Here is a 24,849-nt window from a genome sequence, read left to right on the forward strand (position 1 = left end):
ACTTGGATGAAGAGGCTGCCCTGCACTTCTACAGAGGAATGGAGAGGCTGAAACTGAATAGGACCTACAGGCTGAGGAGAAGGGTGAATGTTACCAGGTACATTTACTCAAATTCAGTGTAGGAATGAGATGGGCAGGGCTTGATGGGAGATCGATTTCTTCGTTGCAGATGAAGAGGAGTTGGATCCGGATACCAAGAGACTCATTGCCTACCAGTGTCTCACCCTGAGTATTATCCTTTAAACATGTAGAAATTAGTTACACACACAAGTATACAGCAGTAATTATTTATTGTACAGCTTAGCCTTCATGAACAATATTTACTTGTTTCCATACTCATTGTACAAAGCACAAAATTAAGAACATTTTCACCCAGTACTTCAAATCATGACCTTCGTATCAGACTGTTCTTGTACTTTATATGTTAGTATTCCCTTCCCGGTTTAAACCTTTCGTCTAATTTGTACATGCTGCTCGATCCTTTCAGCTAATGGCCAAGAACAAAGGTTTTACACCGAAGAGGACACGTTTGTAGACTACGTTTGAAACTTGAAATTGCAGTGTATAAAATGTATACATATCCAATGTATGATAAGTGCTTTGCAGGCGTTACTTGCACCTCCTGCAGGCACATCTTTCAGGACCTGAGGGGTATACTACAAAGCAGAACCAATGAGTTAGCCAGCTTACTTTGATTAACAACCAGAAATAACTGTTGATTTTTGTGATTCATTTAGAAAAGTATACTTAGGTTGTTGAGTTAATTAGACCATAGCCCATTTCAAGCTTATTTATTAGTTCAGAATATTGAGGCAAGTTATCTGGCTAACTCCTTGATCCTGCTTTGAGGTGTGTATGCTGATATGATATACAGTAGTTGATAGCAAAATTGACAACTTGTATAATTTAACAAGTGTCAATTATGGATCAAATTGAATTCAACAAGTGTATTTTTTAAACAAATCTACATTACAATCTTGAATGTATTCCAGGTTCGTGAAGTCTGTTGTGAGGAGACAAGAGACAGTGGAGAGCTGTCTGGTATTCATGCTGGACTTATTGGACAATTGCAAGTAAATGACACTATCACTGATAGCTGTATGCGGTGTCATGCCTTCAAGGAAGACTGTTGCCAGTTCCCTCTGTGGCGTAGATTTGTCCAGCACATAAATTACCAACATACAGTTAAGGTTTAATGTCCCAAGTCTGTTACTTTACTGATATACTGTCTGTGATTATTACTCTGACAATCTGCTTTGTTGTAATCAAACTGCTATGAGGTTAAGTCAATTCATTGGTTGGCATTATCATTCCACAACCAATATGTTGGAATCTGCCTTCTGACATAAGATGGTATGTTACTTAAAGTTAAGGTGCTCAAGGATTGTTTTGCTGCGATTATGTAAATATTTGATTTTAAAGGCAGAGTGTGTACTGAAACCTACTTATGCATGCACATGAATGGCTGATCGAGGACGGTGAAAGCCCTGCAAGATAAAATAAAGATCCGAACTAGACAAGCATGAATTAAGATTTCAGAAGAAAGTAGAGATAATTCCCTGCCCCAGGGACTTGTACGACCTGTTAGTGTGTTTCATCGGACCACCAAAGCCAGCCCTCCCAGTAAGCAGCACAGTTTACTGGAGTGTATTCATTAGTCAGATTCTGTGAGAAACGATTTGCAACGGAAGCTGTTTTACCTTTTACTCTAGGAAGCAAACAGAGCAAATGGGGAGGGACCTCCATGAATTTGTCCAGTCATAACTTGTTTTTGTTGCATAACGTTTTCCGTTTTGAGTGAAGTTTCCATTGCAACTAATGAAAACACCTCTGGGTCTCAGTCTTGTTGGGGTATGAATTGGCTGTGAGGTCAGGTTACTGACAATACTGTCCTCAATCTCCACATCTCTGCTTGCTTCCTCATCCGTAAGTACCAGCTCGGCCTGAGTGTAAGGGGTCTCCACCACTACGTAACCTTGTCTGGTGTCCAGTACGTTGGCCACCACAGCTTGTTCAGTGCCTGCCGAGCTCTGTCCAGCAGGATGGACGGGTCCGTCTCCAGCTTGAAGGAAATCCCAAATGCCTGTGGAGCCCAGTCCTTCACCAGCGGCGACATCATCTTGGGGACCATCTTCATACTGATCTATAGGACAGAAAATAGGCTTGGCTTACAGTGGATCAATGATAATGAGCATAAGCTTTTGTATTTGATGGCTTTCTTTACTCACCTGAAGTGGTCCATTGGAGGACAGGATTTTGTGCTCTGGCATTTCTGAACCCTGAACCCATTTCTTGAACCCTAAGAGGGGAGTGAACACAGAGTGCATGTTTAATATACCAGCACATGTATGTACTGTACACCCTGATAAGCCCTGCTACTACTTCTAGCTGAGTGTCAGTACCTACCTATGGGGCTGAGTGCCTGTGCTGCAGCTTTGAGGTGAAGGTACTCAGACAGGGTGCTGAACTGGCAGAAGAACAGGCAGAAGAAGCCGTGCCTCTTTTACCACCTGGTAACGCATCAGGACTTTGCAAATGTTGGGAAGTGCCTGCTGGTTGACCATGACTTGGCCACAGCCAGAACCCTCCTCTCTATTGTCCAGCAGCAGGCTGTCCAGCAGATTAATCCCAGAGTAAAGGCGTGTGAAGGGATATAAGGAGCGGTGTCTGTGCAGGAAGATCACAGCGTTTCCTGACTCTAGTAAGTACTCTGCTGAAGAGGCCCCGTGCTGGCCACTGCTGAAGTTATCCAGGAAGTGGAGAGTGCAAGACTCCAGGGGACTTTGGTGCCTCCTGAGGTGATCAGCACGATCCTGCAGCCCTGTTCTGCTCAGCAGAAGCTGCCATCTGCCCTTTGACCTCCTCTACATGGTCAAGCCGGGGAGACATATCTACAAAACAAAAATGACATTGAAAAAGTATGTAAAACCTACGCATTGTGTGTAATTTGTGGGACAAATGTCGGCGTAAGGTGTGGGAGGAGAGGAGCCATTGTTTTCAGAGTTACTTTTAAACGTTTTGGTAAGCATAGGATAATTGTGACAAACTTTTGAGGGGACGAATAGTAGTCACTAGTTGATTATTTGACTGGTTGGCATATGGGATAATTATGTTAGACTCACTTTTGTCTACTAGCTACAACTTCAAACGACAATTTACAGCTGCTAACGTTAGCCATGAAAATTGTGCACTGGAATGCGGTTCACATTCGTTGCTACTAGGATGTTCATTGGCATGGGGAACGCACATAAGATCATTCGGCTCGTGTTGCAGTTGTCAGTGAATTAGCTTAATATTTCAATGAATCTTATTAACAGAAACATTACTTACTTTTAAAGACATCGAGAGAAAGAAGTCACTGATGATTGCGAAGTAGTGGTCGACTTCCTGATGTTGTCTGACGTGACGTCGTCTTCTATTATCTATTCCATTGCAATGTAAACAACTCAGAACTATGTCGCCACCTAACGTCATGGAAGTTGAATTGTCAGAAGACTTGTCCTTACAACAATCAAATAAATGTTGTTGCTAGCCTATACATTGTGTGTCAGTTATCACACTTAAAGAATTTTGGCAGATATAATAATAACCTATGCAGGAATTGAGTGGTCTTTATCTAGATACTGTACCTACAGGGCAAGCAAACTCCCCCTGTGCCATTAAGGTCCAGACCTTTTGGCAGAGAACATAGTAAGCCTCAGTAGAAGGCTACACCAGTACGGCAAATATCAGACAAAAGCCTGAGAGACTGCAGAATAACCCCACCGCTGCCAACAATGAAGTGATTGAGGGGGAACAGCAGGAGCTAGTCTTCAACCAGCGACAGGACAAGTCCACATCTCTTGGCAGAGGCTGTACTCCTCTTTCATATAGCACACACAAACCCAGGTGAGAACAGGAGCACAGTTCAATCAAAGGCCTGAGAGAATGTAGTGATTGGCATGGGCATTCAAAATGTTCAACAGCTGCACCATTGAGAGCTTGTTGACGGGCTACATCACTGTTTGGTATGGTAACTTCTTGGCATCCGACCGTAAGGCGCTACAGAGGGTAGTGCGTACAGCCCAGTACATCACTGGGGCTGAGCTCCCTGCCATCCAAGACCTCTATACCAGGCGGTGTCAAAGACTCCAACTACACAAGTCCAAGAACTTTCTCTCTGCTACCGCACAGCAAGCGGTACCGCAGCGCCATGTCTAGGACCAAAAGGCACCTGAACAGCTTTTACCCCCAAGCCATAAGAGAGAACAGTTAATCAAATGGCTACCTTGACTATTTGCATTGACTCCTTTTTATTTGGACTGACTCTCTTGCACCGGCTTTATGCACACTCACTGGACTCTACTCTCACACACACACACACACACACACACACACACACACACACACACACACACACACACACTCTTCACAAATGCTGCTGATACTCTGCTTATGATCTATCCTGATTTTCTAGTCACTTTTGACCCTACCTACATGTACACTACTGTTCAAAAGTTTGGGGTCACTTTGAAATGTCCTTGTTTTTGAAAGATTTTTATTTTTTTCTCCATTAAAATAACATCAAATTGATCATAAAAACAGTGTAGATATTGTTAACGTTGTAAATGACTATTGTAGCTGGAAATGGCAGCTTTTTTATGTATCTACATAGGCGTTCAGAGGCCCATTATCAGCAACCATCACTCCTGTGTTCCAATGGACTGTTAGCTAATCCAAGTTTAGCATTTTAAAAGGCTAATTCAATTTTTTTCATTAAATAGTACCCGCAAAACAGTCGTCTCAACGTCAACAGCAAAGAGGCGACTCCGGGATGCTGGCCTTCTAGGCAGTTGCAAAGAAAAAGCCATATCTCAGACTGACCAATAAAAAGAAAAGATTAAGATGGGCAAAATAACACAGACACTGGACAGAGGAACTCTGCCTAGAAGGCCAGCATCCCAGAGTCGCCTCTTCACTGTTGACATTGAGACTGGTGTTTTGTGGGTACTATTTAATGAAGCTGCCAGTTGAGGACTTGTGCGGCGTCTGTTTCTCAAACTAGACACTCTAATGTACTTGTCCTCTTGCTCAGTTGTACACCGGGGCCTCCCACTCCTCTTTCTATTCTGATTAGAGCCAGTTTGCGCTGTTCTGTGAAGGGAGTGGTACACAGCGTTGTACAAGATATTCAGTTTCTTGGCAATTTCTCTCATGGAATAGCCTTCATTTCTCAGAACAAGAATAGACTGATGAGTTTCAGAAGAAAGTTATTTGTTTCTGGCCATTTTGAGCCTGTACTCGAACCCATTGGAAGACAGGAGTGATGGTTGCTGATAATGGGCCTATGTAGATATTCCATAGAAAATCTGCTGTTTCCAGCTACAATAGTCATATACGACATTAACAATGTCTACACTGTATTTCTGATCAATTTGATGTTATTTTAATGGACAAAAAATGTGCTTTTCTTTAAAAACAAGGACATTTCTAAGTGACCCTAAACTTTTGAACGGTAGTGTAGGTCCAAGAGGCTTGTAAACAGCTTCTACCCCCAAGCCAAACTTTTGAATGATAGTGTACATAATACCTAAATTACCTCAAATACATCGTACCACTGCGCATTGACTAGGTACCGGTACTCCTTGTGTATATAGTCTCATTATTCTTATTTTATTGTGTTACTATTTCCTTTTCAATTTTTTGCACGTTTTTCTTACTTTACACTACATTGTTGGGAAAGGGCTCGTAAGTAAGCATCGTAAAGTCTACACCTGTTGTATTCGGCGCATGTGACAAATAAAATGTTATTTGATTTACTCTGATTACATACAAAGAGTCTACACATTAACCTGAAGTGAAACAAATGGCAACCGCACAATAACACAGTGACCAGCTACTGTATTGACAACGTGGTATCTATGTCTCCATATTTGGCTATGGCTAGATTCAACACACAATGTAATTGTAGATCATTTGCTTATTCCCATCACATATTTGTGATGGGAAATATGATTGGCAACCTGTTTGCAGCTCAAGTGAAGCATTTTCAATGAGAACCCACTGGAGGCTCTGTTTTCCAACCGAAAACTGTATGAGGAAGCTGAAATACTGTATATACTGTACTAATAGTGATCAGACATTTTTGATTCCAGCAAAGTATGAATTGACCAAAAATGTCAATACATGTCTCATAACGTGAACATTACTAAGATAGTGCTCCATGTAGAAGACTAGAGGCAGGTAGCCTAGTGGTTAGAGCGTTGGACTTGTAACCAAAGATCGAATCCCTGAGCTGACAAGGTAAAAATCTGTTGTTCTGCCCCTGAACAAGGCAGTTAACCCACTTTTCCTAGGCTGTCATTGAAAATAAGAATTTGTTCTTAAAACCTCTTGGGGCTAGGTGGGACGCTAGCGTGCCACCCGTGGTGCACTCCATCAACAGCAGGTGCATTTCAAGAGCGGCAAATTTGAATCCAAATAAATGTCAAAATTCAAATTTTTCAAAAATACAACTATTTTACACCATTTAAAAGATAAACATCTCCTTAATCTAACCACGTTTTACGATTTCAAAAAGGTTTTACGGCGAAAGCATAAATTTAGAGTATGTTAGGACAGTACATTTACAAGAGTTGTGTGTAATGTTTTGTCAAGTCAAAGACAGGGTCACCAAAACCATAAAACCAGCTAAAATGATGCACTAACCTTTTACAATCTCCATCAGATGACACTCCTAGGACATTATGTTAGACAATGCATGCATTTTTAGTTCTATCAAGTTCATATTTATATCCAAAAACAGCGTTTTACTATGGCATTGATGTTGAGGAAATCGTTTCCCTCCAATAACCGGCAGTCAAGTCAGCGTAACAAATTAAATAATTAAAATTAGAAAACATTGGTAAAATATTATATTGTCATTTAAAGAATTATAGATTTACATCTCTTGAACGCAATCAACTTGCCAGATTTAAAAATAACCTTACTGGGAAATCACACTTTGCAATAATCTGAGCACTGCGCCCAGAAAAATACGCGTTGCGATACAGACTAGACGTCATGTTGGGGAGATCTAAAATACTATGTAAATAATCCATTACCTTTGATTCTCTTCATCAGATGTCACTTCCAGGTATCACAGGTCCATAACGAATGTAGTTTTGTTCAAAAAAGCTCATCATTTATGTCCAAAAATCTCCGTCTCGTTAGCACATGATGTAAGCCAGCCGGACTTCTCGTCATGAACGAGGGGAAAAAATATATTTCCGTTCGTTCAAACATGTCAAACGTTGTATAGCATAAATCATTAGGGACTTTTTTAACCAGAACATGAATAATATTCAAGGTGGACGAATGCATACTCTTTTATAACGTATTGGAACGAGGGTACCCAACATGAACTCGCGCGCCAGGTGTCTAATGGGACATCATCGTTCCATGGCTCTTGTTCGGTCAGATCTCCCTCCAGAAGACTCAAAACACTTTGTAAAGGCTGGTGACATCTAGTGGAAGCAATAGGAAGTGCCAAAATATTCCTAAACCCCTGTGTTTTTCAATGGGATAGGTTTAAAGTCAATACAACACATCAGGTATCCACTTCCTGTCAGAAAATGTCTCAGGGTTTTGCCTGCCAAATGAGTTCTGTTATACTCACAGACACCATTCAAACAGTTTTAGAAACTTTAGAGTGTTTTCTATCCATATATAATAAGTATATGCATATTCTAGTTACTGGGTAGGATTAGTAACCAGATTAAATCGGGTACATTTTTTTTATCCAGACGTGCAAATGCTGCCCCCTAGCCCCAACAGGTTTTAACTGACTTGCCTAGTTAAATAAAGGTAAAATAAAATAAAATAAAAATAGATGCTGCTAACAACAGTATAATCTGAAGTCAAGGAAATAGCAAAATTAATAATTTCTTGCAATTAAATATTACCTCTTGTTGTACTGTCATAACTCCTGTAGTAAGGTTATTAATAGCTTAGAACACTATTTTTTTATTATAATGATGAGTGTTGTTATAATGATGATGTGTTGTTTTATTGCTATTATTGTTGTTGTTTTATTAAAGTAGTTGTAGCAGAGAGAGAGAGAGAGAGAGAGAGAGAGACGACAGGGAGGGGACTAGTTTGTGTGGCTGTGTACATCGTAGAGTGCAGTAATATAGCCAGTGCAGTTTGTAATCGGCATCATTCTCGAATTGTGTTGGAAGTAGTTCCGGGTATTTTTGTGTAGCAAACGACAGAGTCCCGGATGTTGGTTGTCGAGAGGAAGGCGAAAGGGAAAAGGCGGAGAAGCCGAAGAGGGACACCACGGGCACATCAGTGAGGGCACAGCGGGTCTAATCTAGGACAAACGCCAGAGAATAGGCACCTGAGGGACTTTCTTGTTGAAGATCAGGTGGAAGAGGAGTGGGCAGTTACTTCAACACTTCCCTGGACAAAGGCAACGACCATATATACCCAGGGTAAGTGAGCTGTAAGAACATGGGAATGGAAGTTGAACTGAGGCCCATGAAATGGACGACTTTCATGGGGAAGTGAGCTGCACTGAAGTTCTGGGGATTGAGTTCAGAAATCAGGGCCTCTTGTCAGTTTTCTTTTTGCTGGGACGGAGCCTATGGGGACATCATTAGTAACGATCCAGGTAGCTCGTTGCCAATGAACTAACATGATAGCATGGGTCATCATTTTAGCTACGTTAGCTAGCTATAACTCTCGAACTTGACAGCTAGCTATCTAGCTAACGTTAGCTTGCTAGCACCATTGATAACTGAGCAACTTTGACAGCTAGCATTCGTCTTCCACATCTTTAACTAGCCAGTTAGCTAGCTACCAAGCCATGTTGTGAAGAAAACCGAACCTCTTTTGACATGGTGTGTTGCTAGCTATAATATTAGCCAGCTGTTTAGCCTTGCTTCTGTAACGTTAAGTGGCAAATGTAAGATAATTTGGGAATTTTCAGGTTAATCCAAACTGTCACACGCTCTGTGGTTAGATTGACTGGTTGGTCAACTTGGTCCCTCACACCTCATTAACTGTTAGAATGCGGTTCGTAGTCTGATTGTGGGATTTCCACATATAACGATGGTAGCTAGTCTAAAACAATCCAATTTGATGTCTAATAAAAAAACGAATGCATTGGCAAAATGTCACTGGCTAGTTTGGCTACTAAGAATCATGAAAGCACTTGAGGGCAAGGCTGTGTTGATTCAGGTTCTAGTATTTTATTTGCACAATTTTGGAAACTTAATCCCACAAAAAGAGATCAGGTCTGGTTTGTCTTAATCACCCGTTCTTTAAATAGCAGCTACAGTGCTGTCTGCATGCACATGCAGCCCTGAAACTGCTGTTGAAGTTGTTCTGTTTTCAATAATGACTTGCGTCATTTATTTTATTTCACCTTTTATTTAACCAGGTAGGCCAGTTGAGAACAAGTTCTCATTTACAACTGTGACCTGGCCAAGACAAAGCAAAGCAGTGTGACAAAAACAACAACACAGAGTTCCACATAAACAAACGTACAGTCAATAACACAATAGAAAAATCTATGTACAGTGTGTGTAAATGTAGGGAGGTAAGGCAATAAATAGGCCATAGTGGTGAAATAATAAAAATGTAGCATTTACACTGGAGTGATAGATGTGCAGATGATGATGTGCAAGTAGAGATACTGGGGTCCACGGAAGGATTGTTGTATGGCACTGAAGCTCGTTTGGAGGTTTGTTAACACAGTGTCCAAAGAAGGGCCAGATGTATACAGAATGGTGTCGTCTGCGTAGAAGTGGATCAGAGAATCACCAGCAACATGTATGTATGTATGTATGTATGTATGTATGTATGTATGCGTGTGTGTATGAGAGAGAGAAAAGTCGGCCCGAGAATTGAACCCTGTGGCAGCCCCATAGGGACTGCCAGAGGTCCGGACAACAGGCCCTCCGATTTGACACACTGAACTCTATCTGAGAAGTAGTTGGTGAACCAGGCGAGGCAGTAATTTGAGAAACCAAGGCTTTTGAGTCTGCCGATAAGAATGTGGTGATTGACAGAGTCGAAAGCCTTGGCCAGGTCGATGAAGATGGCTGTACAGTACTGTCTTTTATCGATGGTGGTTATGGTATCGTTTAGGACCTTGAGCGTGGCTGAGGTACACCCATGACCAGCTCGGAAACCAGGTTGCATAGTGGAGGGGGGGCTTGAGCAAGTTGCTGCAGGGGGTGCTGAACTGTTGGTAGGGGTAGCCAGGTGGAAAAGCATGGCCAGCTGTAGAAAATTGCTTATTGAAATTCTCGATTGTCGTAGATTTATCGGTGGTGACAGTGTTTCCTAACCTCAGTGCAGTGGGCAGCTGGGAGGAGGTGCTCTTATTCTCCATGGACTTTACAATGTCCCAAGTTCTGTTTGAAAAAGCTAGCCTTGGCTTTCCTAACTGACTGAGTATATTGGTTCTTGACTTCCCTGAAAAGTTGCATATCGTGGGGGCTATTCGATGCTAATGTAGAACGGCACAGGATGTTTTTGTGCTGGTCAAGGGCACACAATTCTGGGGAGAACCAAGGGCTATATCTGTACTTAGATCTACATTTTTTGAACGGGGCATGCTTATTTAAGATGGTGAGGAAAGCACTTTTAAAGAGCAACCAGGCATTCTCTACTGACGGGATGAGGTCAATATCCTTCCAGGATACCAGGGCCAGGTCGATTAGAAAGGCCTGCTCGCTGAAGTGCTTTAGGGAGCGTTTGACAGTGATGAGGGGTGGTCCTTTGACCGCAGTCCCATTACGCACACAGGCAGTGATCGCTGAGATCCTGGTTGAAGACAGCAGAAGTGTATTTAGAGGGCAGGTTGGTCAGGATGATATCTAAGAGGGTGCCCATGGTTACGGATTGTACCTTTGTAGGTTCCTTAATAATTTGAGTGAGATTGAGGGCATCTAGCTTAGATTGTAGGACGGCCGGGGTGTTAAGCATATCCCAGTTTAGGTCACCTAACAGTACGAACTCTGAAGATAGATGGGGGGCAATCAATTCAAATATGGTGTCCAGGGCACAGCTAGTGGCTGCGGTGGGTCTATAACAAGCGGCAACGGTGAGAGACTTATTTCTGGAAAGGCGAATTTTTAAAAGTAGAAGCTTGAATTGTTTGGGCACAGACCTGGATAGTATGACAGAACTCTGCAGGCTATCTCTGCAGTAGATTGCAACTCCGCCCCTTTTGACAGTTCTTTCTTGTCGGAAGATGTTATAGTTAGGGATGAACATTTCAGGATTAAGTAAGCCTTTGGTTCCATTAGACTTTTTTTCTAAATAGGTATTTTAGTCAGTGTCCAATTCCCCGTAGTACAGTTGTTTTGCTGAACAGTAATGGGGAGGGCTATTCAAATGTGGATGATGAGACAACCATCATGCAATGTGGCCTCAAAGTTCTCTCTTTCTCTCTCAATTCAGTCGACTTTGACTTGGCAAGTTAAATGACTTGCATTGAAAAAATGGTGGGACCAACAGCAATAAGGTATTAATAGTAGTAGTGAAAATGGGATTACTATTACCATTAATCTGTCTGTGCTCTCTCTCAATTAAATTGAAGTGGGCTTTATTTGTATGGGAAACATATGTTTACATTGTCAAAACAAGTGAAATGAACAAAAGTGAGAAACAAAAAACATAACAATGTACAGTAAACATTGCAATCATAAAGGGGTCTTTCTCAATATGCACACTGCCGTGCACCTCGCACTCATGCTCCGAGTGCATTCTTCAACCACGTTCTCTTGAGGACGAGAGTGTGGAGAACGCGTAAAACAATACATTTGAGATGCGCTCGCACTCCCCCCTACTGTATTACCTCACGCTTCACCTCCCCATTCATTGAACCTTCTTCCAGCCAGGACAATGGCAAAAACAGACGAAACAGAATGTGGATAGCTAACTAACAATTCTTTGTGGCTATCTGGCTAGCTAACAGTACTAGTAGCTATCCAGTTAGCCCTATTGACTTATTATGGGCTTGCTATCCACAGTATGTAGGCAGGTAAACATTACAAAATTAACACAGCATGTATTTATTAATGTATCAAGATAAAATATTGTAGTCAGGCAACAACATATGAGATGGGAATAGGCAACAACATATGAGATGGGAATAGGCAACAACATATGAGATGGGAATAGGCAACAACATATGAGATGGGAATAGGCAACAACATATGAGATGGGAATAGGCAACATTTCATTCTGAAGTCGGAGTGTATTTTCTCACCACTTCAGCTCAAATGTCCGCCACTGATTTCAAGAAATGTTGCATACATTTTTTTTTTACGTGGTTGCGTCATTTCTTTACATACTTTCCACTGACGCTTGCATGAATGCGTGAATCAAAATATGTATAAACGGAGTACGCATTCGAGAAATGCCCTCATGCTCTGCTTCGCGTACTTTGATTTGGACTCGTACTCAGACCCTCTTGTAATCCAATTTGCATGCTCGGAGCACAGTAGTAAGCATTTCTGAGAAACACCCATTGTTTCAAAAGGATAAAGACATTTCAAATGTTATATTATCAGCTATGTGTTTTTTGAACAATGTGTAGATAGTTATTGTATGAAGCTAAGGAAACAGATATATTGGTTGTATTTAGCATAGGGCTGACCCCATTTAGTCCACTGGTTGATTGTTTGGTCGATAGGCTGTTGGTTGACCAAGATTTTTATTCGTGCAGTTTCAAATATATAAAACAAAAAAATATGGTACGAGACATGTCTGATTCATGCCTGCCTGAGTAGACTAATCCGTTGCAGAGACCGCGGGGTTGGCACACTAGTATCACCAGTAGTACATTTACTGTTAATTCCCGTCCATTTCTCATCTACAATGATGGTTTGGTTACTGTAATTTGCATTACATTTATTGTTATTATTTGTCTTGTTGATGTCATTGTAGGAGTGGACACGTTGTTTGCAGAGAGCACAACCTAGGCTACGCTGGTGAGAAGTTTTGGAATATTTTATTCCATTTAGCAGTTGTCAATTGATTGTCTTTTGTTTGGAGCGCTCCTATCTATCTTGAGTAAGGACACAAACCTGATTACGCATGTAAAAGTAGGGCAAGTGTAGGCCTATAAGTGTGCCCGTTTGGGGTAGAGGTCGACCGATTATGATTTTTCAACGCCGATACCGATTTATTGGAGGACCCAAAAAAGCCGATGCCGATTAATCGGCCGATTTGTATTTTTTTAGATAAAAAAAAAAATATGTATTTATTATTTTTTGTAATAATGACAATTACAACAATACTGAATGAACACTTATTTTAACTTAATATAATACATCAATAAAATCTATTTAGCCTCAAATAAATAATGAAACATGTTCAATTTGGTTTAAATACTGCAAAAACAATGTGTTGGAGAAGAAAGTAAAAGTGCAATATTTGCCATGTAAGAAAGCTAACGTTTAAGTTCCTTGCTCAGAACATGAGAACATATGAAAGCTGGTGGTTCCTTTTAACATGAGTCTTCAATATTCCCAGGTAAGAAGTTTTAGGTTGTAGTTATTATAGGACTATTTCTCTCTATACGATTTGTATTTCATATACCTTTGACTATTGGATGTTCTTATAGGCACTTTAGTATTGCCAGTGTAACAGTATAGCTTCCGTCCCTCTCCTCGCTCCTACCTGGGCTCAAACCAGGAACACATCGACAACAGCCACCCTCGAAGCAGCGTTACCCATGTAGAGGAAGGGAAACAACTACCCCAAGTGTCAGAGCGAATGATGTTTGAAACGCTATTAGCGCATACCCCGCTAACTAGCTAGCCATTTCACATCGGTTACACCAGCCTAATCTTGGGAGTTGACAGGCTTGAAGGGGTGGGTATAATTTGTGGAACGTTCCAAAAGGAATCTGTTCCAAAAAACGTAAAGTAAAAGGTTGCCAACCAACAACGCATACAAAGTAGCAACGCATACAAACCTAGCTAACTAGCTGCCGAATAGGCATCACCTCACCACGTAGCTTATTCTTAATGTTTGTCTATAGGCAACCAGAGTGAGGACAGACATTTTTCGGAATAAACGTGATGAGTGAAAAACGCAATGAAATAGACCACTCACTACCCGGTATCTTATTCTGTAGCTATACAACTTTGTATGCATTGTTTTTTGGCAACCTTGTTGTTTACGAAGTTTTTGGAATAGATTCCTGTTGGAACGTTCCACAAACCCACCCGGCTTGAAGTCATAAACAGCTTGAAACACAGCGAAGAGCTGCTGGCAAAATGCACGAAAGTGCTGTCTGAATGAATGCTTACGAGCCTGCTGGTGCCTACCATTGCTCAGACTGCTCTATCAAATCATAGACTTAATTATAACATAATAAACACACAGAAATATGAGCCTTTGGTCATTTAATATGGTCGAATCCGGAAACTATCATCTCATCTTGTGGAGTGTAATGTAAGGCAGGTGGTTAGAGCGTTGGACTAGTAACCAAGGTTGCAAAAACGAATCCCCGAATCCCCCCTGAACAAGGCAGTTAACCCCCGTTCCTAGGCCGTCATTGAAAATAAGAATGTGTTCTTAATCTCACTTGCCTAGTTAAATAAATGTGTAAAAAAAAATCATTGAAATAAATAAATACATTTTAAAATCGGTGGCCATAAATTCCAATTATCGATTGTTACGAAAACTTGAAATCGGCCCTAATTAATCGGCCATTCCGATTAATCGGTCAACCTTTCATTTGGGGATCTGATGCTATAACTCAACATCACTGTGGAGCTTCTCAAGTAATGTTTTTCTTGGTCTATTTTTTGAATCCATGGAGAATGAAAATAGTTCCTCAACGTAGCTTATTTTAAAAATCTTTCCAGCTCTCTCCCCTTTTGATTACACCTCGGCATGAAAGGGGGAAAAAAGTCATGCTCTGATCCAGTGGAAACGTCATAAAATGGGCCTACCTGATTTCTTAACCGTTGTGCATAATAGCCTGTCTGTCCAGAACTCATTGGCACTGGAAACTCGGAATATTTTATACAATGTAGCAAGTTTGCTCGCACAAGCTTCAAGTTAATACAATAGTTGATACAATGTTTCAAGTTCCCAGCAGACCATGTGTAGCCAGGATATTTCCTACCTGCGGGCTGCAATGTTTTTGTTTGTTGGCTTTACGTAGTTTTTTCATATTGGCAACTTTTTATTTATTTAACCTTTTTTATCTTTAAGTTTTTATATTTGTATTATTTTCATTTGGAATTTTGATTAACCACCTGACATTGATTCTGAGATTTAAATTAAACTGTTCCACAAAAATGTGCATATGAAAATCATAACTGGCATGCGAATCAGTAGAAATGGTCGAATATCTTGGCACTCCAAGTGGAAAAGGTTGCTGACCGTTGGTGTAGCCTATTACCGGTAACTTCAGGAGCATAACACAGGATCTGCGAAGGCCAGCAGTCAGGGACAGGTTTTTTTCCCTTCTGGTTAGGCTATATTGATCTCTTGCTCCCTCTTTAGAAATGTCTTCATTTTTTATCACTGCGCTTAACGCATCAGACAAGCTCAGTAGCCTACATGTAGTTGATTTTATTCAAACATTGGGTGTGTCAATATATGGAAAATGATCAGTTTAAAAATGTTGACCAATTGCTTGGTCGAAAGAACAGATTACTCTTGGTCGACCAAGGTTTTTTTGTCAGGACAGGCCTATTTGACAGTCTTGTTTGTGCTCCACTTGTTGCCCTGTTTTCTTGGTAACTGATCACAAATCTTGCTGCTTTGATTGCACATTGCTGTATTTTGTCTAACAGTGATAAACTTATATATGCTTTGTTCTCAAAGTCTGGGGGTCTATGTGTTTTGGTGGAAATAGGTTTCTAATATGGTCATACCTTTTAGCAGGAGGTTAAGTGCAGCCTATCTTCTCCCTACTATAGAAACATGTTCTTTATTGTCCCGATTTCTCTTTCAGAACAATATTGTATAATCCTTACATGCTGTCCACAGTTTGAGTCTTGAGTCCAGGAATGGGTCTGCTTTTAGGTTGTAACGTAATCTGTTTTCATCCGCTTTTATGATATTTATTAGACTGTGGCATCCACAACTTATCATTAGGTGCACACAACATGCAGATAGAATTTTTAAATGTGAATTTCTCACTTGATGTGCTCTGAAAGAAATGCGTGAATGGTGAATGAGTTGTTTCTGGATGACTGGATAGTAGAGGGAGAGAGAGTGCAGCAGGATGCAGTATTGTTGCGGCTGTGGGCACCGAACCGTTCTCAGAGCATTGTGAAATTAGCCCATCAGTCAGTGCATCAAAGACTTCACCATTATGCTGTTGAGGATTTTCATATCCCTTATCTATTCAAATGTTTGGACCATGGAGCCTAGACATTTTGAACAGTATTGGCTACAATGTTTGTATTTGCATGAAATTAGACAACTCTTAGATGCCATGTGTAATTAAATTTATCCACTTGTCATTTTAAGGATTTCACCTTTGAGTACAATATTGTAGGACTAATCTTTATTTTATATATATCAAGCATGGATAAATTGACTTAACGGCAGTTGAGGAAGTAGAGACACAGCAGCTGCTTGTTCGGTCTGTTTGTAACTATTTCCATCCAAGGATGTTTTAATATCACGTGCACAAGTACAGTGAAATGCCTTTCTTGCTAGCTCTAAACCCAACAACGCGGTAATCAATATCAGTGTCGTACAAAAATAACATAAGGTAGAATAAAAACGCAATAAATAAAACAATGATAAATTATGATGTGCTGCATTTTGAGGAGGTGAGACACAACTTAATTCCCCTGGAAGCCATAAGCAAGCACCATGCTGTTAAATCTGCAATACATAAGCATTCCACAAATAATACCAGGATGTTGAAAGGGGTTATTTCGCCCATCCACTTAGCACTTTACTGTCATTGAATGAAAGATTCCATTCCTCACAAACTAGATGGGCAGGTTTTCTTGTGATCAGGGATGGGAATATCTATGCAGTGTGCTGATGGTTGAGTAGTTGGTTGAGTAGTTTTCTTGTGATCAGGGATGGGAATATCTATGCAGTGTGCTGATGGTTGAGTAGTTGGTTGAGTAGTTTTCTTGTGATCAGGGATGGGAATATCTATGCAGTGTGCTGATGGTTGAGTAGTTGGTTGAGTAGTTTTCTTGTGATCAGGGATGGGAATATCTATGCAGTGTGCTGATGGTTGAGTAGTTGGTTGAGTAGTTTTCTTGTGATCAGGGATGGGAATATCTATGCAGTGTGCTGATGGTTGAGTAGTTGGTTGAGTAGTTTTCTTGTGATCAGGGATGGGAATATCTATGCAGTGTGCTGATGGTTTATGCTTGAATATGAATATCTATGCAGTGTGCTGATGGTTTATGCTTGAATATGAATATCTATGCAGTGTGCTGATGGTTTATGCTTGAATATGAATATCTATGCAGTGTGCTGATGGTTTATGCTTGAATATGAATATCTATGCAGTGTGCTGATGGTTTATGCTTGAGGCTGCCTTCTGTCTTTTCAGAGCCCTGTGTGGAAGACCTGCATTACGCCTCAATTTTGAGATTTTCTTTGTGCAGCGTTGATTGAGGTTTCAGCCTACATTTGTGAAGCGAAGCCATTCTCCAGCTGTGCCTAACAGTGCTGCAACAAACCTCTGTTCTGACATTTTTCTGGAATGAAACAAAATAACTTTTTCTGGCGTTTGGAGCTTGTTCAGTGGCTTAGGGTATTCATCTTCTCTGCCTGCAAATACTGCATTTGACAGGTTTTGCATTTCATAAAATTGTGATTTCCCATTGTTGAATATTGTGGTCTTTCTTGAATAAGCATAATAAGATTATGACACCATTTTATAGAGAGGTGGGTAGTGTCTCCATATTGACAAAGCTGACCTAAGAGCCGGTCTCTCACCTTTCACATACCAGCAGCTCATTTGGAATTCAGCTGTGGCCCTGTGCTTAGCCCCGTCTCACTGATAGGCTTTTTAATTTCTTCCCTTGTTGAAGTGATTATTCAAATGGAAGTCCGTGAGACGCAGATATCAGACTGCTGGTGCTAGTTAAGCCCCTGGCCAGGCAGGCTGAACGTACCAGTCTGATGCTGCCCAGGGATCAGACAGACTGACCAGTCTGATGCTGCCCAGGGATCGGACAGACTGAGCCCAACAGGCAGGCTGAACGTACCAGTCTAATGCTGCCCAGGGATCGGACAGACTGACCAGTCTGATGCTGCCCAGGGATCGGACAGACTGAGCCCAACAGGCAGGCTGAACGTACCAGTCTGATGCGGACAGACTGAGCCCAACAGGCAGGCTGAACGTACCAGTCTGATGCGGACAGACTGAGCCCAACAGGCAGGCTGAACGTACCAGTCTGATGCGGACAGACTGAGCCCAACAGGCAGGCTGAACGTACCAGTCTGATGCGGACAGACTGAGCCCAACAGGCAGGCTGAACGTACCAGTCTGATGCGGACAGACTGAGCCCAACAGGTAGGCTGAACGTACCAGTCTGATGCGGACAGACTGAGCCCAACAGGTAGGCTGAACGTACCAGTCTGATGCGGACAGACTGAGCCCAACAGGCAGGCTGAACGTACCAGTCTGATGCGGACAGACTGAGCCCAACAGGTAGGCTATCCACAGACAAGCCCAAGCAGTCGGACACCAAAATATAAGCCATCATAATCCGATATGTCATAGGCCGGGCTATTCTTTTAGTGATGGCTGACTGACGGCAGTACAAGTTTAGAGGGCAATAGACGGTCTTCAATCGACTTGCAATAAGGTGGTGCAGTGTCCTTATTGATTAAACATGTTTTTATTTATATAACACATGGCCTATGCTTCTATTTTATCCCAGAGTCATGTTTGCCTGAAAATACCTATTTTTTTCCCCGTGCTTTGCGTGTTGTTCCTCTACTACAAGACTCTTCTCCCCTGTGGATTGGGTGGCCACAAACATGCTCCTCTGTTTGTTACTATGATGGTGATTGTTGAAGGGAGGCAGGCTCTCTGAACAAGCTCAGGCCTAACTGACTCAACGGTTTGTTTGAAATCTCTCCCATGTTCTGCTCTGATCCAGTATGAAGTTTGTGCTCTTGGTTTTGGTGTTTGTGAGATGGGACTAGCTCAGTCTTCATTAGCATTGCTGTGCATCACTAGAATGCAAGTTGGCTATGAAGCCATTCATGTAATGGAAATGCCTCCCTGATTCCAATTTTAATCTTGTTTGCAGTCATATTGTGTGAGCCCACTTCTCCATGTTAAAGACATCTCTTTATGTGAAAGATCAGAGGGGGATAATTGCACTTAAGTGAACCTCGTTTAGTGCTGGCCGGCGCAATTACAGTAACTGCAGTTCCAGGCGTTTTTGGGGGGCCTTCAGCAGCTGTCATTTGAACGCTCTGAAGCCTTAATATCAAATGGTGAATAGATTGACATTGGCAGAGCATTATGGGAAACGGCAGTTTCTAGGATGGATTTTAATGAGTTTTTTTCAGTTTTTACTCAGCTGTTTTGAATCTAAGGAAAGTCATAATTAAAAATTACAATTAGAAACACATTATTTTAGTAATGATTAAAAATAAATTATTCTCAAGGTGCTGTAAGGTGAAAGAAAGCCAGCACTTTTTTCCTCAGGCGAAACCCCCATTGCTTGTGGGAGATGTTTTATCATTAATGTTATTCAGGAGCCAAATTTTGAGTTTTGCTCAGCTGGGCGCTTTAATCTATTTTCGCTGTAAATTAATGAATTTTTAAAGAGCCCCTCACTGGATGTGGGAATGCAGCACTGGTTCAGAGTTTTCAAAAGCCCCCCCCCCCCCCCCCCCACCACCACCACCACCACCTTCTCCTCACGGGATGGAGAGCGAGTTTACTGAAGCACAACACTTTAATTTTTTATTCATCTAGCAATACACTGCCTAACTCTCACAGTCGCTCCCTCTCCCCAATAAACTAGGCTGAATAGAGGCTATATGTGTGTTGACTGAACGTACGGTGTCAAATTCGCCCAGAAATTTTTTGTGGACATGGATCAGTAAAATAAATGTGTGTGTGTGTGGTGATTTAATTCATCTTCTTGCCCAGAATAATCAAAACATTTTGTTCAGATACACATGAAAATAAAATGAAAAAATGTACCCATGGTGCCAGGCCTCAAATTCCCTGGCGGCATCGACGGCCATGCTCCTTTGTGTGGCCGTAAGGCCCACAATAATGAATGCTCGTTGCGTCCTTGGGCCGGATATAATAATGTTCATTTGCATCTCCCAGCTGCCAATCGCTGTGCTCCATAGCACCTCTCACTTACATGGCTTTCTCAGATATCTAAATTGTTATTAGCCAATACCCGTCATGTGACTTGGTCCTTTTCACAGGGGGATGCAACGGCGTGCGTCCTTATTAAATTCCGAGGCGCACGTTGAAGATTACATTTACATTAGTCATTTAGCAGACGATCTTATCCAGGGAGATTCACAGGAGCAATTAGAGTTAAGGGTAGGCTGTCATTGTAAATGAGAATTAGTTCTTAACTGACTTGCCTAGTTAAATAAAGGTTAAATGAATAGTAGAAGGGGGGAAAGTGCCTTGCTCAAGGGCACATCAACAGATTGTTCACCTAGTCGGCTCGGGGATTCCAACCAGCGGCCTTTTGGTTACTGGCCCAACTCTCTTAACTGCTAGGCTACGTGGCAAAATCTGTCCACATTTAATTTTCCTCAGCCAACAAGTACCGAACAGTGAAATCATGTCAATCTACTATCTCCCATTAGTAGAAAAGTTTACCCGTTATATTGGTCAGCTTGTTCTGTGCGAGAAATAAATATTCCAGACGGACAGTTGTGGGGCAATATATCCTAAATTCATACGCTGTACGTAAAAAAACTATAAAATAAACAATTCAAACGCAATGATGCTGATGTAACGTTTTAGAATGTTGAACTATTTCTTCACATTATATGCGTAGCAATATGCACATGGCAGTAGGCTACACCTGCAAATGTTCCAAAATGCAATTAGTGGGTAAACACCAGTTCTCAAAAGAACCCCTCATGTGAGAGGTTTTATGTGACACAGATGGAAAATACCCTTTGAATATTTTTGGGATTTTGTCAATGAGGCCCTTTATCTACATGGCCAGAGTCAGATGAACTAGTGGAAACCATTTTTATGTCTGTCTAGTATGAAGGAAGTTACAGGTAGTTTCACGAGCAAATGCTAACTGGCATTTAGTGCAATGATGAAGTCTATGGGTATCTGTTAGCATGAAAATTGCTGTCTGGAATGATTTAGTCATTAATTAACGGCGCAAAGTGAAATATATCGGATATCGCGATATTTGGAGTAGCATATCGTAGTAGAGGTCTTCACAAATTTAAAATCAAAGTTTTTATTTGTCACATGCGCCGAATACAACAAGTGTAGACTTTACCGTGAAATGCTTACTTACAAGCCCTTAACCAACAGTGCAGTTCAAGAAGAAAATATTTACCAGGTAGACGAAAATAAGAATAACAATAACAAGGCTATATACAGGGGGCACCGGTACCGAGTCAGTGTGCGGGGGTACAGGCTAGTTGAGGTCATCTGTACATGTAGGTGGGGGCGAAGTGACTATGCATAGGTAACAAACAACAGCAAGTAGCAGCAGTGTACAAAAAGAGGGGGGGTCAATGTGAGTTGTCCGGTGGAGGTTTTTATGACTTGTTCAGCAGTCTTATGGCTTGGGGATAGAAGCTTTTGAGGAGCCTTTTGGTCCTAGACTTGGCGCTCCGGTACCACTTGCCATGCGGCAGCAGAGAAAACAGTCTATGACAATTCTATGGGCTTTCCTCTGACACCATCTAGTATATAGGTCCTGGATGGCAGGAAGCTTGGCCCCAGTGATGTACTGGGCCATATGCACTACCCTCTGTAGCACCTTACGGTCAGATGCCGAGCAGTTGCCGTACCAGGCGGTGATGCAACTAGTCAAGATGCCCTCGATGGTGCAGCTGTAGAACCTTTTGAGGATCTGGGGACCCATGCAAATATTTTCAGTGTCCTAAGGGGGAAAGGTTTTGTTGTGCCCTCTTCATGACTGTCTTGATATGTTTGGACCATGATAGTTCGTTGGTGATGTGGACACCAAGGAACTTGAGACTCTCGACCTGCTAAATATCACACAACCCTAGTACCTTGTGTCCTTGAGCTGTGATAGCCTATTACAGGACCAGCATATTCTTCTTTGCTTTTTTTGTCCTAGGCTCAGTAGAAACAATTGATATGCCTATACGATTTCCACTCTTAAGAGACTTCTGTGCTCAGTGCTGGTGAAGGATTTTGCTAAGCTTACACAGCTCATCATTCTATTTAGTATCCATTTTAATTAGTGGCTAGCTTATGCACTCTCAGCTAAATGCAAATGTCACTACCCAAGTTAAATGGCTTAATAACTTGCTTAAGATGGTCTGTTGATCTTCATCCCAAAACAAAGTTGTGGTCAAGTCTGTTGCTGGGACCGTTAATAGCATTGTTATTCCAATGTCCATCGAGGTGTGTACGTGCACTAGAGGTTGTGTGCCTGTCGAGGTTTCCATTTGGGAAATTTGGCCCCGGACAACGTGACCAGCAAGATTGTAAGTTCCCAGACATCCATATTCATTGGGTGTGCAACCCATTAGGGCGTCCACCCACGGTACTCAGAATCACGTTGTTTTTATATCTTTTTACTTTTTAACCGTTTTTCTCCCCAATTTTCGTGATATCAAATTGGTAGTTAGTCTTGTCCCATCGCTACAACTCCCGTACGGACTCGGGAGAGGCGCCGGTCGGCAGCCATGTGAAACACTACCCCACCGTCTAGAAGCTGCACTGCTTCTAGACACACTGCTCACTTAACCCGGAAGCCAGCTGCACCAATGTATCGGAGGAAACACCGTCCATCCAGCTGGCAACCGAAGTCAGCGTGTATGCCCCCGGCCCGCCACAAGGAGTTGCTAGAGCGCAATGGTACAAGGACCCCCCAGCCGGTCAAACTCTCCCCTAACCCGGATGACGCTGGGCCAGTTGCCGGTTGCGGTCAAAATCCTATTTAAATTATTGTAATTCATCTTAACAGAAATGAACCTGTAAAGTTGTAATAAAGTAGAACAAAGGTTTTATTGAAAAACAAAACATTGCCATTTGCTATAAATCATGAATGTCATTTAAAGAGGAAAAACATTTAGCCTAGAAGAACACGATGCCTACACAGTAATAAAACACAACATCAAAATATAATATTTGCATAATATAATTTGCGAACGACCTGTCCTATCGGCTATTTCTATGAACCTTTTTTAATTAATAAAACACAGCTGTTTCCAAATACAATCTAGGCCTGTCATTTAATTTAACCTTGGCGTAAGCATTTTAATTAGGTCTAATGAATAGCAAAACATAGCTACCAACACCATGTCATGGCTAGAAGGGGTCCAGCTTTTGTCAAATTAACGTTGGATTTGTCTTTTCGTAGCGGCTTAGGAGAACTTACGCAGCAGGTTAGGAGGTTTAGGTTAAGGTTAGGAGAAGGGTTACGGTTAGCTAAAATGAGTAGTTTTTTAGTTTTTTTGCATTTGACAAAAGCTGGATCCCTTCTAGCCATGACTTGGCCAGCCCGCCCCACTCCCCAGTCCAGCTGCGATTCAGCCCCAAAGCAGTGGAAAGAGGACAGTCTAGGCAGACACCAAATTATTTTAATCATTTAAAAAAAAATTGATGTTGGTCAATCAAATTCGATATGTAAGTACTGAAATTATGTCAAGGCTGGTTTATTGAGAGAGAGCTTATTCTTCAATGCTCCTGTGAAATGAGAACCGCGCCATGCATTTACAGTTGAAGTCAGAAGTTTACATATACTTAGGTTGGAGTCATTAAAACTTGTTTTTCAACCAGATTTCTTGTTAACAAACTATAGTTTTGGCAAGTCGGTTAGGACATCTACTTTGTGCAAGACCCAAGTAATTTTTCCAACAATTGTTTACAGACAGATTATTTCACTAATAATTCACTGTATCACAATTCCAGTGGGTCAGAAGTTTACATAAACTAAGTTGACTGTGCCTTTAAACAGCTTGGAAAATTCCAGAAAATGATGTCATGGCTTTAGAATCTTCTGATAGGCTAATTGACATAATTTGAGTCAATTGGAGGTGTACCTGTGGATGTATTTCAAGGCCTACTTTCAAACGCAGTGCCTTTTTGCTTGACATTATGGGAACATCAAAAGAAATTAGTGAAGACCTCAGAAAAAGAATTGTAGACCTCCACAAGTCTGGTTCATCATTGGGAGCAATTTCCAAACGCCTGAAGGTACCACGTTCATCTGTACAAACAATAGTACGCAAATATAAACACAATGGGACCACGCAGCCATCATACCGCTCAGGAAGGAGACGCGTTCTGTCTCCTAGAGATTAACTTACTTTGGTGTGAAAAGTGCAAATCAATCCCAGAACAACAGCAACAGACCTTGTGAAGATGCTGGAGGAAACGGGTACAAAAGTATCTATATCCACAGTAAAAACTAAACAAAAATATAACACTTCGCAAAATAGACAGCATCATGAGGAAGAAAAAGCATGTGGATATATTGAAGCGACATCTCAAGACAACAGTCAGAAAGCTTGGTCGCAAATTGGTCTTCCAAATGGACAATGACCCCAAGCATACTTCCAACATTGTGGCAAAATGGCTTAAGGACAACGAAGTCAAGGTATTGGAGTGGACATCACAAAGCCCTGACCTCAATCCTATAGAAAATTTGTGGGCAGAACTGAAAAAGTGTGTGCGAGCAAGGAGGCCTACAAACCTGACTC

At 41.5% G+C, this 24,849-nt stretch overlaps 1 protein-coding gene and 1 pseudogene across 2 annotated transcripts in view; one reads left to right on the plus strand and one right to left on the minus strand.

Annotated features, from left to right (window-relative positions):
- Window positions 1–1,440: 1,440 nt before the first annotated feature.
- Window positions 1,441–2,503, minus strand: LOC106565920 (phosphopantothenate--cysteine ligase-like; annotated as a pseudogene). The gene is made up of 3 exons (XR_006758090.2): window positions 2,407–2,503; window positions 2,229–2,299; window positions 1,441–2,143 (listed from the first exon to the last, which is right to left on the minus strand). The product of XR_006758090.2 is annotated as a phosphopantothenate--cysteine ligase-like (transcript).
- Window positions 2,504–8,217: 5,714 nt separating this feature from the next.
- The window catches only part of LOC106565962 (forkhead box protein J3), a 164,104-nt gene continuing 147,472 nt past the window's right edge, over window positions 8,218–24,849 (plus strand). Inside the window, exon 1 of the mRNA XM_014133654.3 lies at window positions 8,218–8,453. The gene's annotated coding sequence lies outside the window, so the exon portion shown is untranslated. The remainder of the gene's footprint in view (window positions 8,454–24,849) is intronic.

Source organism: Salmo salar, chromosome 12, assembly GCF_965601325.2.
Source record: "Salmo salar chromosome 12, fSalSal1, whole genome shotgun sequence".
In the NCBI taxonomy this organism is placed as follows: Eukaryota; Metazoa; Chordata; class Actinopteri; order Salmoniformes; family Salmonidae; genus Salmo; species Salmo salar.